Source organism: Pelodiscus sinensis, chromosome 2 (genome assembly GCF_049634645.1).
Source record: "Pelodiscus sinensis isolate JC-2024 chromosome 2, ASM4963464v1, whole genome shotgun sequence".
Classification (NCBI taxonomy): Eukaryota; Metazoa; Chordata; order Testudines; family Trionychidae; genus Pelodiscus; species Pelodiscus sinensis.
The window spans coordinates 60,635,978-60,651,856 of record NC_134712.1 but is presented as its reverse complement, the minus strand read 5'-3'; the positions used below and the strand labels follow the sequence as shown (position 1 = coordinate 60,651,856).

Sequence of the window (15,879 nt, the reverse complement as noted above, 5' to 3'; positions counted from 1 at the left end):
ATTTCCTGCAGCTGTCATTGGCTGGGACAGTGATCCGTGGCCAACAGGTGCTGCAAGAGCCCATATCTGCAGAGGCACAGGTGAATACAGTGGCAGAGGCTAACCATGGCGAACTAGATCTGACCCAGAGGCTGGTTAAGGCCACACTTCCACCATCCCTTTGGGGTAATTTATTCCACTGGTTTTGCACAGAATTACCTTTGTTTCAGCTCCCCCAAAGCCTGTCATGTACACAAGGGATGCAGTGTGGCCAAGGCTCTTTGTGCCCCCTCTTATTGTTCTGTGAGCTAGAGAAAATCTGTGTTTATTGGCAGCACCCATAATTACACTGAAAATGGGTTTTTTTCCCCTTTGCCATGAGACACTAAGCTTGTTTAAATGGATCTGAAAGAATGTGTTCATGCTTCAAGGAAATGCTCACTGGAGAGGGAAGGCTGGCTTTGTACACAGGGATTTGATGTGGTCTAGTGCTACTCCTCTGGCACTAGTTCTTATTGCTGGCAGCCGGAAGAGTATGCGAGAGGAGCAGCTTCCAAGTAGGTCAGTCCTCTCGCTGATCTTGTCCTTGTGTAATCTTCAGGGTTGGGTCACAGCCATGGTAGCTGTGGACGAGAGACTTTTTAGTCGTTTTAATCTCACCTCTTAAGACCTCTTAATATGAAGAAGCAATGAACAAGAGAGCAAATATGGATAATAAATATATGACAAACGTTTCAGAGGGGTGGCCATGTTCGTCTGTAATAGAAAAAATGTAAACAACGAATAGTCCTGCAGCACTTTAGATACTAACAAAAAAGTTAGTAGATGGTATCATGAGTTTTTGTGGGCACAACCTACTTCTTCAAGGACTATTTGTTGTTTTTTAAACATATGACAGTGATTCTTAGCTGCACCCAGAGTATTATATTTAGTGATGGATCTAGGTCACAGTTTTGTTGTGGCACCGTGTCCTGCCTTCACTGCACATGCACTGATCAATAAAAGATGCTTTCAGTCTTTTGCTCTGGTGGCTGGGTTGTTTACTGGGACGTGGGTGCAGTCCCTGGGAAGCTGGCAGCATGCAGGTGGAGGATATGCTATACACTCTGATGGAAGATAGAAATGCCACGCCAGTGGGGCATGTGTGCCACATTGAAATGTGGGAAAATTTAATTTATTTTGACTTTATTTGCTCCTTGTTCTGAATGAAACAGAGTCCTGCATGGCCCCATGAAGTTCCAACATTACCAACGCAGCATGTTCAAAAATTATGAGTCAGGCTCCAAAAATAATTTAAAAATCATTAGATTAAACAGAATTATTTCTCATTATTTGCCTTTCAGTTTCTGAGCCTTTAAGGTGTGCTTGAGTCATGTTTTCATTATTATCTCCACAACAGTGAAGGCTAGAAATGAATTTTTATAAATGAAACCTAAGGTTCTCATATAACCATCTGCTGCAGAAGCTGGAGTGTTGAGCAAAGACATCAAATATCATGAAACTCACAGTAAAATTTCAGGCAGTGGTAATACTGAAATACAACCTAGGGAAATCAGTGGAAGCTGGAACAGTCAAACAGATGCTAATCATAGAGTTTAAAGAATGCAAGGCCAGAAGGAACCATCAGGTCATCAAGACTGACCTCCTATCAGCACCACCCAACATCTGCACCGCAACAACTGAAATTAGACCAAAGTATTACAGCTTTCAGAAGATCAAACTATTATGTGCCACAGGCAGTAAACAGGAGGGATTGAGGTGCACTGTGACGGACCCTACTGGGTCCGCACTAACCGCAGGGGGGACCTTCCCCCCCCGAGCGGGGAAGCCGCAGCAACGGCCGGCAGCGGCGGAACCCACCCGGGGCCGCCCGAGCGCAGGTGCCGGGCAGCGCGGGAGCACGCACGCTGGAGGGGGCGGGGGTGGGCTCAACCCGCGAGCTCGCACCCGCCCAGGATGCGGCGGCCAGGGCCGGGGGGTGGAGCCTTGGGTCGGACTCCCAGGAAGCAGGGGAGGGGAGGCGTCAGGGGGGCGGGGCCACCTACCCTGACGTCACTCCCCAGGGACGCCAAAAGCGACGGCCAGGCGCCAGGGACGGGGGGAGCCAAGGAGTGGCTGCAAACCCTCAGGAGCCCGCACTCCCAGGAAGGACACCTCCAGCAGCTGGTGGACGGTGTTGGGACGGACCCGGAGCATCCGGCGGGGTGAGTGACTTACAGCGGACCCCGCCAAAGGGGGCAGCGGGCAGGGAGTGGAAGCAGCCCGGAGCGGGAGCTCCACTTAGGGCTGTGCTCCACTTAGGGCTCCGGGCTGGGACCCGGAGGCGAGGGTGGGCCTGGGTCTCCCACTCCCCACGCACCTAGCCCCGAAGCAGGTGATCAGGAACTATAGACTTTCGTATGGGTTGGGGCGAGGACCGAGTCGCAGCCCCGGTCCCGCCCCCTCCCCCCAGACAACTACTAGCCCCTGAGGGGCGGGGAGGGGCCCCCACCCCGGACCACAGGGGAAGGGACTCACGCCGCTGAACCCTCCCCCCCCCCCGACCTAGGGCAGGGGTGTGATCGCACCCAACCGCTGGCACCACGATTAAACTGGGCTAGGGACACCCGGGACCATCAAGAGGACAGGTGGGTCCGCAGAGCCCCCTCTAACTCCCCTCGGAGGGATAGGGGTGCAGTGCTCGCACCCAGAAACCCCGTCACACTGGTGGAGAATGTGGGCAGTCTGAATGTTGTCACCCACAGACGAAAGGGATGAGGCGAACCGAGCAATCGCCACCACCGCGGCCGCAAGTGAGGCAGAGGAGCCCATGGAGTCGCGCCAGTTTCTGGACTGGTTCGGGGAGAACCAGCGGCAGCAGCAGCAGGCCCAGCAAGAGCAGCAGGCCCAGTTGGTTCAACAATTGAGTAATCAATTTCAAGAGCACCAGAGGCATATGATCCAGGAGCTAGCCGCGCAGCAAGAACAATGGCGGCAGACGGTCGAGCGGAGGTGGGGGACGACCGTGACGGGACCTGGTGAGGGGCACAACCTACCCCTGCGCCTCACTAAGTTAGGGCCCCAAGATGATCCTGAAGCCTTCCTCACCACGTTCGAACGCGTGGCAATGGCAGCCTGGTGGCCACTGGAGCAGTGGGCCACCTTGGTGGCCCCATACCTGAGCGGCCTGGCCCAGCTGGCATACCGCAGCCTGGCCGTGCTCGATGCCTTAAATTACCAGAAGGTGCGAGAGGCCATCCTGGACCAGCTCGGCCACTCCCCAGAGACCTGCAGGCAGAGGTTCCGCCAAGAGTGGTTCCAACCAGGCGACCGCCCTCGGGCGGTGGCACAACGGCTGCGGGAATGGGCGAACCGCTGGCTGGAGCCCGAGCAGAAGACAGGCGCGCAGGTTACCGAGGTCATCGTGAGGGAGCAGTTTGTGCGCATCCTACCCCGAGAGGGGCAGAGGTGGGTGAGGCGGAACCAACCGATGACTCTCAATGAGGCGGTCGCACTGATGGAGGCCCACCTCCTAGCCGAAAGGGAGGAAGGGGGCAGCAGATGGGAGACCCTGCCCATCCCGAAGACGGGAGGCCCCAGACCCCCGGGGAAGCCGGCAGGGAGGGACCTGCCCCCAGGAGTTAGGCGGGGAAGAGACAGCATCCCTCGTCTGGCGCCGGTCTGGCCCAGCCTGACTCCGGAGAAGGTCGAAGTGGGGGAGCGGCCGGAGTCCGGCCCGAGGGAAGCCCGGCCCGGACCCCGCAGGACGTGTTTCCAATGCGGCCAGGAGGGGCACTTTAGATGGGAATGCCCCTTGATGGACTGCACACTAAACCAAGGGGACCAACCCGCACAGGGAGGCAGCGACCCCGGGGAAGGGAACCGGGTGCTGTGCGAGATACTGGTAGAAGGACGGCCCGCCCAAGCCCTGGTGGATTCCGGCTCATCAGTTACGCTGGTGAGGGCCGACCTCATCCCCCCCGGAAGGCCTGAGGGCCTGCCCGTGCGGATGCGATGCGTCCACGGAGAAGTGAAGGCCTACCCAACGGTCCAGATCCGCTTAACGGATAGCAGGCAGGACCGTCCGTGCAGGGTCGGCAAGGCCAAGTCTCTGCCCAACCCCGTGCTTATAGGCTGAGACTGGCCAGGGTTCGGGCCGCTACTGAGGGGACACGGGCAGCCCAACTTGGGGGAAACCGGAGCCGGGACCTGCTTCCAGCTCGAGACGGACCCGGATTTTACAACCAAGCAGAGGATGGACCCCGCGCTGCACCATGCCTGGGACCAAACTGTGGCACCGGAGGACACCGAGCGACCCGGGGTGGCGTCGGCCCAAGGATCACAATTCCAGGTATGGAACGATCACCTGTACCGGTCACCACCGAGCGGGGCGGGGAGGTGCGGAAGCAGCTGGTGGTCCCCGCCCGCTTCCGTCGGGAGGTGCTGGAATTGGGACATGCTAACCCCTGGTCGGGACACCTGGGACGTGAGAAAACGCTCGAGCGGATCTTGCAAAGGTTTTATTGGCCGGGGGTCTTCCGGGCTGTGAGGGACTTCTGTGAGTCATGCCCCGAATGCCAAAGGACTGCCCCGCCGCGGGTGCCGCGAGCCCCGCTAGTACCTCTCCCAGTAGTCGGGGTCCCATTCGAGCGGGTGGCCATGGACTTGGTCGGACCCCTGGAGCCCTCAGGGCGGGGGCACCGCTATATTATGGTAGTTCTGGATTACACTACCCGCTACCCTGAGGCAGTCCCGCTAAGAAACACCCGGGCCCCGACCCTAGCACGGGAACTGCTGAGGATATTCTCCTGGGTCGGCCTGCCCCAAAGTATCCTGACCGACCAAGGTCCAAATGTAACGTCCCAGGTCATCAAGGAACTCTGCCGAATGCTAAAGATCAAATGGTTGCAGACTTCCGTCTACTACCCCCAGACTGACGGGCTGGTTGAATGTTTTAATCAGACCCTAAAGGGAATGTTACGACGGTTCATGCAGGACGACCCCCGGGGGTGGGATTTAATGTTGCCAGGGCTCCTCTTTGCAGTCCGGGAGGTCCCGCAGGCATCCACCGGCTTCTCTCCTTTCGAGTTGCTGTACGGCCGATGGCCGCGAGGGATCTTAGACCTCCTTAAAGAAGGATGGGAACACCAACCCACGGCCAGACGGGGGACGGTGCAATACGTCACACAACTCCGGGAGAAGCTGAGCTGGCTGGGGGAGTACGCGCGCCTGAACCTTGGGGCGAGCCAGGAGCGTCAGGCGAAATATTACAACGCCAACGCCTGCCGGCGGGAGTTCCAACCAGGTGACCGAGTGATGCTGCTATTGCCGACGAAAGAATCAAAACTGCTGGCTCAGTGGCAAGGACCCTTCGAGGTGGTCCGCAAGGCCGGGGAGGTCGACTATGATGTGAGGATGTCCGGTCGCCGACAGGGAACCCAGATCTTCCACGTCAACCTATTAAAGAAGTGGGTGCCTCGAGAGGCCCTGTTGATTGCCCCGCCCTCGGAGGGAGACGAATGGGGACCCTGGAGTGGGGACGCAGCGACAACTCGGGATCACCCTTGACCCCGAGCTGAACCCTCAACAGCAGAGACAACTGTACGACCTTCTCCAGCGACATCAAGGGACCCTCACCACCCGGCCCGGGCGGACAACACGGGGGGGTGCACTGTATCATTACGGAGGAAGGCCGGATTGTGCGGGAGCCCCTGCGCCCCCTCCCCCGGAAAATGTGGGATACGGTGAGGCAAGAGGTCCAACAGATGCGCCGCTGTGGTGTGATAGAGGAATCGGCAAGCGAGTGGCGTAGCCCGATCGTGCTGGTACCCAAGGCAGATGGGTCCACACGGTTCTGCATAGACTTTCAGGGAGTGAACGCGATATCCCGCTTCGATGCCTACCCCATGTCGCGAGTGGATGAGCTCCTGGAACGGCTCGGACAAGTTGCCTACATCACGACTCTGGATCTGTCCAAGGGGTACTGGCAGATACCCCTCAACCCGGAGGCCCGCGAGAAGACCGCGTTCTCGACACCCTTCAGCCTGTTCCACTTCCGGATCATGCCTTTCAGGCTCCACGGGGCGGCGGCGACATTCCAGCGGCTGATGGACCGGGTCTTGGCCCCACATCACGAATACGTCACTGCCTACATAGATGATATCTTTATCTATAGCCCCGCATGGAGAGACCACCTGGGACATGTGGAGGCCGTACTTGCCGCACTGGGTGAAGCCGGGCTCACGGCAAACCCGAGGAAATGTCATTTCGCCCAAAGGGAGGTCTCATACCTGGGGTACGCGGTGGGTCGAGGGCAACTGAGACCCATCTACAGTAAAGTGCAAGCGTTACGGGACTACCCGCCCCCGACCACGAAGAAGCAAGTCCGTCAATTCCTGGGGCTCGCGGGGTACTACAGGAGATTTGTCCCGCGGTTCGCCACCCTGGCGGCACTGCTAACGGACTTAGTGAGAAACTCAGAACCCGCCAAAGTGAGATGGAACACGCAGGCTGAGCGAGCCTTTCAAGCCTTGAAAGAGAGGCTGGCCTCGGCACCGGTATTAGCTCAGCCCAATTTCAATAAACCTTTTACTCTTTACACAGATGCCTTGGAAGTAGGACTGGGAGCTGTATTAGCGCAAGAGGAACCAGACGGGGACCATCCCATCTTGTACCTGAGCCGCAAACTGCTGCCCCGGGAGCAAGCATATGCTACCATTGAGAAGGAGGCGCTCGCTGTAAAATGGGCGGTGGACGCTTTACGATACTACCTGTGGGGAAATAAATTCAGGTTGGTGACAGACCATGCTCCATTGGTGTGGTTGAATTCTTTGAATGACACAAACGCCCGCATAATGCGGTGGTACTTGGCCCTACAGCCCTACTCTTTCGAAGTAGTGCACCGGCCGGGAGCGTCCCATCTGAACGCTGATTTCTTTTCACGGATAGGGGAGCGAACCCCACCCCGGGAACCGCCTCACCAAAAGGGGGAGGTGTGTGACGGACCCGGCTGGGTCCGCACTAACCGCAGGGGGACCCCCCCCCCCCCCGAGCGGGGAAGCCACGGCAATGGCCGGCAGCGGCGGAACCCACCCAGGGCCGCCCAAGCATGCACGCCGGGAGCACGCACGCCGGAAGGGGTGGGAGCGGGCTCAACCCGCGGGCTCGCACCTGGCCGGGACGCGGCGGCCCGGGCCGGGGGGTGGAGCCTCGGGTCGGACTCCCGGGAAGCAGGGGAGGGCAGGTGTCAGGGGGGCAGGGCCACCTCCCATGACGTCACTCCCCAGGGACGCCAAAAGCGACGGCAAGGCGCCAGGGACGGTGGGAGCCAAGGAGTGGCCACCCTGGCGTCCCGGGGCCTCAAACCCTCAGGAGCCTGCACTCCCAGGAAGGACACCTCCAGCAGCTGGTGGACAGTGTTGGGACGGACCCGGTGCATCTGGCGGGGTGAGTGACTTATGGCGGACCCCACCAAAGTGGGCAGCGGGCAGGGAGTGGAAGCAGCCCGGAACGGGACCCTTTTGGCGCCCATGGGCAGACGAGTTGCGGGCACCAGCCCCGTCTGCCGTGGAGGGCAGCCGTTAGGTGCTGTGCTCCACTTAGGGCTCCGGGCTGGGACCCGGAGGTGAGGGTGGGCCCGGGTCCCCCACTCCCTACGCACCCAGCCCCGAAGCAGGTGATTGGGAACTATAGACTTTCGTACGGGTCGGGGCGAGGACCGAGTCGCAGCCCTGCCCCCCCCCCCCAGACAACTACTAGCCCCTGAGGGGCGGGGAGGGTCCCCGCCCCGGACCACGGGGGAAGGGACTCACGCCGTGGCGGGTCCGCTGAACCCCCCCCCCCCCAACCGACCTAGGGCAGGGGGATAATCGCACCCAACCGCTGGCACCGCGATTAAACTGGGCTAGGGACGCCCGGGACCGTCAAGAGGACGGGTGGGTCCGCAGAGCCCCCTCTAACTCTCCTTGGAGGGATAGGGTTGTGGTGCTCGCACCCAGAAACCCCGTCACATGCACCACTATGCCAGGGCTTTGCAATGGCAGGAAACTGATGAGTGAAATATATCCAGATGATCCTGGCAAGTTACCCACAATCCGTACATCAGAGGAAGGCAGAAATCTCCTAGGTCCCTATCAATTTCATCTCTAGGGTTCCAGACTCTACAGATTGTGATCAGCTAGACCTTGAGCTTTTATGGGCAAGAACAGCAATATAAGCACCTGACAGAGAGAATGCTCATTGCTAGTACAGAGCACTGGCCTTACACTGTCCAACATCTCATCTTCAACTGTGGCCATTCCTGATGCTTAGAGGAAGGGATGGGGACAAGGAATTATATCATGAGCACATGCAGAACTGGAGTGGTTGAGGCGATTTTTCATTGTTTGGCTTGTCAGTGAAGATCTGTCTACATCAGATTCTTGACAGAGACAGATTGTTAGGGAAATGTTACAGATAAAGTATCCTACATATTTGACCCCCAGATCGAGCAAAGAAAATTACCAAAGTGCCAGTGATCTGTAACACAGCTCTATATTTAACAATATGCAAACATTCATGTTACCCATGAATTCTGCATGAAATCATCCAGCTGCAAAGAGCCTTCTTTGTCAGTGCCAAAATCTATTACCAGAACCGGCTGTCCAGCTATTACAATTGAAAAAGTGTTCCCATATTAATGTTCCCATATTAATAAAGTTTGTAGTTTGTGGTAATGAAAGAGAAAGGAGTCATTAACTAATGCCATGTTTACATTTAAATGCTGGAGTTTTGAACATACATTTTAAAATCTTTGACAGTGTTAAATCTTATGACTGCAGGTAAATAATTCTGAGGTGTTTTGAATTTTATCTGGCAGAAATTAAATAAAGTCCAGTTTTTTAATTGATCTTGGATATCAACACATAGTTAACATAAAGAAGTCTTCAAGGATGAACTAATAGCAGGGGGCCTCATAGGGTATGTCTACACTACCACCCTAGTTCGAACTAGGGTGGTAATGTAGGCATACCGCACTTGCAAATGAAGCCCGGGATTTGAATTTCCCGGGCTTCATTTGCATAAGCCGGCCGGCGCCATTTTTAAATGCCGGCTTGTTCGAACCCCGTGCCGCGCGGCACGGGCTAGATAGTTCGAACTATCAAGCCATTCCACACTATCTGTACACCTCGTTCCACCTCGTTCCACCGCGCGGCACGGGGTTCGAACAAGCCGGCATTTAAAAATGGCGCCGGCCGGCTTATGCAAATGAAGCCCGGGAAATTCAAATCCTGGGCTTCATTTGCAAGTGCGGTATGCCTACATTACCACTCTAGTTCGAACTAGGGTGGTAGTGTAGACATACCCTTAGAGATTATTTTGGGGGGTGGGATAGAGTTTCCACCCAAAAGCATTTTTCTAAAAGAATTTTCCTATTTGTTTTCATTTTAGAAATATCTAGTTCTCACTTCCAAATCTTGCTAATACACTTTTAGTTGGAGTGAAATGGTAATAACTGCCCTCTTAAAACTCTCTGCTATTATTTTTTCCTGTTATTTTTTGACCTTCTGTTATTCTCTCAGGATAGGTCTACACAGCAGGGCTATTTTGGGATACCAGAAGTATCCTGAAATAGCTACCCCGCATCTTTTGAACACGCCCACTATTTCAAGATAGGTCTCACAATAGTGGACATGCTATTTCAGCATCCCTGTAACCTTTGGGGAACAAGAGTTACAGGGATGCTGAAATAGCATGTCCACTATTGTGAGACCTAAGGGATGTCTTGAAATAGCATGTTATTTTGAAATTTGGCACTATGTAGGTGCATCAGATTTCAAAATATGCTATTTCGAAAGTCAAAGTAAGATAAACAGTTTGCCTACCACAAATTGCGTATCTTATTTCGAGTTTAGGGTGCTGTGTAGACATACCCTCACATTGTTTCCACTTCAGGAGTAATAACTCAATTACTTTATTAATTATTATTTTTTATTTGTGTGTGTGTGGGGGGGTGGATGTTGTGTAGCTCTATGCTAAGAAATTATGTAAGTGAAAGAAATGAGTTTTGCACTGAGTTCTGAAAACAGTGGGATTCGAGATCACTTTTCCCTCTTGTATTCACAAACTCTGTGTTCTCTTATCAGCCCGTGAGATGGGTCTTTCTCTTGCTGTCAATATTTTCCTGCTGTTGTCTGACAGCTTCATCACTACTGGCCACCTCAAGTAATCGAAACATGTGAGCCAGGCCACAAAAACCAAGTTATTCATGTGATTTTTAAACAATAGGGTCATAAATGTGGTGGTCTTTTCATTTGCCTTCTGATTTTTAATTCTTCTGGGATCTTGTTTTCAAGTTTTTCTGGGTAACTAAAAAAATTAAGAAAGCTAATTATCTCCAACTGTGGTAACAGAAACTTTAAACCCACATATCACAAGACTCACCATAAAATCATGAAGATTCTCATAGAACTGAGGCTAAGTCTGTGTTTGAAAGGATGGAGCGTAATCTTCCAACCAGACAGTAACAGACATTTTGACTAGCCTAGTTGTTTGATTACAGAGGGTATGTCTACACTACCACCCTAGTTCGAACTAGGGTGGTTAATGTAGGCAACCGGAGTTGCAAATGAAGCCCGGGATTTGAATTTCCCGGGCTTCATTTGCATATTGCCGGGCGCCGCCATTTTAAAATGTCCGCTAGTTCGGACTCCGTGCCCGCGGCTACACGCGGCTCGAACTAGGTAGTTCGGATTAGGCTTCTTATTCCGAACTACCGTTACTCCTCGTGTTAAGCTCTCAGTAGCCATGTTACTATTAGGGACTTTAAAATGAGCAATACGACAATCTTTTAACTGGTTTGCCATTTTTTGGAGGAAAAAATAAAGGAATGCTGGTGCAATATGACCACAGCTTCTCAGTTACTCCCTGTGTACGTGTTTTACTTGTGTCCTTTTTAGCCCTCTACCAGTATTTTGAGGAAAATCTGAATAGTAATGAGAAGAATATTGTTTACTATAAAAATGTTCCTCCCTTATATCCAGTTGTACTCTGTAGGCTCATAGAAGAAAACCAGCCTACTGACCCAAGAGCATAGAAATGTAGGGGCTTAGATATCTTTTATAATGCTTCTTATCAAAGGGTACTGGTTATTCATGAAAGCTTTTAAAAAATGAGAAATACCTCTGGCTGTATTTTGATTTAAAATCCTTTCTTAAACAAATTAACAGGAAAAGCATTCATTGTCTGCTTTGCCTCATTCAGCATTTGAAATAAAATACACACATGGACTGGCAGCAAGTCTGGCTTTTTATTGTCATAAAGTAGATTCCAAATTATTCTTGTGCTAATATTCATATTAATGGTGCTACATTCCACACATTTTCTCTGACCATTTTGCTTTTTTGCAAGGCAAGTATCACTTTGCAATGTATCACTTTGTCTGATGTTCTGTAGGTGGATTTTTGGAAGGCATGTAGTTGAACAAATTAGGGTTTGTGAGTATCTGCGCTGCTTATGTTCACTCACCCTACTCTTTGGACCAGTCCACAAGGGAAATCCACTTCCTGAACTCTACAGTGCAGTTAAATAATGGACAAATTTCCACCACCCTATATCGGAAACCTACCAACCACTACACTTTCCTTCATGCTTCCAACTTCCATCCCAGACACATTTTTCAGTCTATTGTATAAAGCCAATACAACTGAATTTGCTCCAACCCCACAGACAGAGACAGTCACCTACAAGATCTTGACAGAGCATTCCTAAAACTGAAATACCCACCTGGAGAAGTGAAAAAACAAACTGACAGAGCCAAAAAAATACCCAGACATGAACTACTTAAAGACAGACCCAAAAGAGAAAATAACAGAACTCCTCTTGTTGATACCTACAGTCCACAACTCAGATCCCTCCAGCGCATTATACACAATCTACAACCCATCTTGGAAAATGATCCTTCACTCTCAAAGGCCTTAGGAGAAAAACCTATTCTTGCTTACAGACAACCCCCTACCCTGAAACGTATTCTTTCTGATAACCATGTCCCACAACCATATCATAAACCTCCAGGAATCCAGCCCTGCAACCAAAAAAGATGCCCACATATCTATACTGGTGAATTCATCACTGGAGCAAACAACATAAGCCACAAAATCAAAGGGTCAATTGACTGTACATCCAGTAATTTGATCTATGTCATCAAATGCCAGCAGTTCCCCACTGCTATATATATGGGTATGTCTACACTATCCTCCTAATTCGAACTAGGAGGGGTAATGTAGGCATACCGCACTTGCAAATGAAGCCCGGGATTTGAATTTCCCGGGCTTCATTTGCATAAACCGGGCGCCGCCATTTTTAAATCCCGGCTAGTTCGAACCCCGTGCCGCGCGGCTACATGCGGCACGGAGTAGCTAGTTCGGATTAGGCTTCCTAATCCGAACTAGCTGTACTTCTCGTGGAATGAGGAGTACAGTTAGTTCGGATTAGGAAGCCTAATCCGAACTAGCTACTCTGTGCCGCATGTAGCCGCACGGCACGGGATTCGAACTAGCCGGGATTTAAAAATGGCGGCACCCGGCTTATGCAAATGAAGCCCGGGAAATTCAAATCCAGGGATTCATTTGCAAGTGCGGTATGCCTACATTACCCCGCTAGTTCGAACTAGCGGGGTAGTGTAGACATACCCTATTGGACAAACTGGACGGTCTCTGCAGGAAAGAATCAATGGACACAAATCGAATATATGTAAAGGGAATATACAGAAGCCTGTTGGTGAGCATTTTAGCTTGCCTAACCACAGTCTGACAGACCTGCAAGTAGCTGTCTTGTCACAAACCAGCTCTACAAGCCAAATACACAGAGAAGCCCTGGAATCCCAGTTCATCCACAAATTCAATTCACATGCTAATGGACTTAATTGTGATATTGGCTGGTGGGACTCTACCTACTTAATAACCACTGAAGGTGGTATCCCTGAGTGGTATCCTTCCTGTTTTAGGAATCTATCTATTGACTTTGGTTTTTATCTGCTTAGATTTAAATACCCATTCTCCAGATACTTAATGATGCTCTGTCTCCCATCCTCCTCCCTTTTTCTTTCTCTCCTTCTTCCCCTTCCCCTCTCCTGTTTATTTCAAGTTTTCATATCCCCAACTCATATCTCCGGTCATCCGAAGAAGTGGGCTGTGCCCACGAAAGCTCATGATACCATCTACATGTTTTGTTAGTCTATAAAGTGCCATTTGTTTTTTTTTCTGTAAAAGACTAACTTGGCTACCCCCTGAAGCTCCTACTCTTTGGAATTCACTTGGGGATATGTATTCTACAGTTATGATATTTCTTTCTGCATTCTCTATAGTAGTTGGCATCTCCATCCTCTGGGAACAAATAAGATACTTGTGATATGAGATATTGGTAATGGTTTTGGGAACTCTTGTTTCAGGAAACATTAATCTTTTCCTCCTTTTGTCTAACAGGCTAGTTGTGAACCAAGTTGAAAAGGCTGTTGAAGAATTAGTTCAGAGGCCATTTTTCACTGTATTTATTACTAAGAACAAAAGTATTTTCTCACTAAGGTTATGTCTATACTGTACTTCAGGGGTTCCCAAACTTTTTGACATGGGGACCAGTAAATCCATTCACGAGCTTTTGGAGGACCAGTAACATTCATTTGCATATTTGCATATTCATTAAGCAAATGCTGATTATTCAAATAAGTTGTTTCTGGTCCTCCCAAAGCCCCCAGTGCCAGCGTTAGCAAAGCTTTTATTACAGTCTCCCACAATATTCTTGCCAGCAAGTTAAGGGAATATGGGTTGGATAAATAGACTGTAAGATGGATAGAAAGCTGGCTAGGTCAGGGTTTTCCAAACTTTTTACTTTAGTTGGAACCCGGTTTTTTTAGTACTGTTTTTTGCAGCCCAAAAATATAAACACATATTTAAAAAAAGAATTAAAAATGAATAAATTTTCAGTTTTTACCTGGCTGCATCCTCCACCAAGCCTGGGCCAGGGTTTGGGGGACCCAACACTGCATGGGCACTCCAGGAGGTGGGAGCAGGAGCAGACTGGGGGTAGGGTAGCTGTCTAGGAGGGAGGGTGCAAGGAAGGGTAGGGTTGCCAGATGTCTGGTTTTTTACTGAACAATCTGGTATTTAAGGGTTTTGTCTGAGAAACTAATTGAGAAATTACCAGACATATAAAATGTCTGGTATTTTCTAATTAGGTAAGTTTTATTATAATTAGGTGTATCAGTCCTTAGCTGCGAACTGCCCGGCTGTGCTCACGCTGCCTGAGTGTGTCTACCTGCTAGGCAGTTCAGAACTACTGGAGGGAGGGTATGTTGCGGGGGGAGGGGAAAAATGGAATCCCCAGGCCGACTCAGTCCTCTGCCAGGGTCTGCATGTGCCCAGATCAGTCCTGTTCTCCCCCCCCCTTCCGATCTTCCAGTCAAGCCCTGCTGCCTCTATCCAGCCCTGCTTCCAGCAGCCAGTTCCCTCCGCCTCCCAGCAATCTCCCCCGCCAGCCCTTCTCCTCCAACGACCCCGCCCCCTCCAACCAGCCCAGCTGCCCCTGTCCAGCACTGCTTCCTGCAGCTGGTTCTCCCATCCTCTTCCTCCTTTTCTCCCCTGGTCAGCCCCTCCTCCCCCCATCCAGCCCTGGTTCTGCCGCCTGCCCTCCCCAATTTCTGCTGGACAGCCCCACTGCCTCCATCCCTGCTTCCGCCACCTGCCCGCCTGACCCCCCCCCCCCCCATCTCCGCTACCCCCAACCTTGCTTCTGCCCCCCGTCAGCCTCCCCATCTCCACAGGACTGTCCCGCTGCTGCCAACCCTGCTTCTGCTGCTCACTCACCCCCTCTCCCCCATCTCCGTGGGACAGCCCCGCTGCCTCCATCCCTGCTTCCGCCGCCTGCCCGCCTGACCCCCCCACCTCCATCTCCGTGGGACAGCCCCACTGCCTCCAACCCTGCTTCTGCCGCCCACCCACCTGGATCTCCACAGGACAGCTCTGCCCAGATCCCTAACCCTGCTTCCACCGGCCGCCTGCCCCGATCTTCGTGGGAGAACCCCACTGCCCCCAACCCTTCTTCCCGGTGGCCGGTTCTCCCTTTCGCCCGCTGCCACCTCCTTCCAGCCCGCCCCACTCTGCTCCCGTACCAGCAGTGACGCTGAGGCCTGGTATTTTTTTCCTGCGGCCTGGTATCGGGCCGCGGCCCATAGTTTGGGAAACGCTGCAGTACTGCTTCTCCAGGATACTGGAGGTATACCAGAAAAGCAATGCCACGTCCAAGGAACGTGTCCGCTTTTTTGGAAAAATCTTTGAAAAAGTGGGCATGCTCTTTTGTCATCCCTGTAAAACTCGTTTTACAAGGAGTGAGGGATGTGTTGAAAGAGCACTTTTTTTCCAAAATTTGGTGCCGTGTAGGCATGCTAAATTTCAGAAAAGCCTCTTTCAATAGTAAATTCTTTTTCTGACTTTCCATTGCAGTACAGTATAGACCTAGCCTAAGATAACAAGAATGATGTTTCAGGGCATATTCTGTAGGGAATTTCATACTAACACCTCTCTTATATAATAGTACACAGTATTATAGGTGCATTTGGGGTTCCCTCACTCCTCTAAGGCAGCAAATATTGACACTTTTGAAGACAAGATTCTGGAAGTGATCAACTACTGATCTCCCATGTCAAATCTTTTGTTCTCACTAGCCTTGAAGAGCCTAAAGTTTATTACCATAGAAGGGTAAAACATCCTTCATGCTTGTTTCCATTGGTGATGGTGTGAGCTAATAAATGGCCTTTCTTGGGCCTTTGATTTTAATTTTTTACTCTTTTTCATTTTTCAAACTAAATTTCTAAGTAATTTAGTCACAAATTATGTAAAACACCTGACTTAGAGCATCAAAAGGAAAATGCATCCCCTTTGGCTTGACTAA

The 15,879-nt window shown here is 51.6% G+C and overlaps 1 protein-coding gene across 8 annotated transcripts in view; it reads left to right on the top strand.

Moving 5' to 3' along the window:
- Positions 1-15,879, top strand: part of NKAIN3 (sodium/potassium transporting ATPase interacting 3) — a 501,823-nt gene that overhangs the window by 288,609 nt on the left and 197,335 nt on the right. The window lies entirely within an intron of this gene.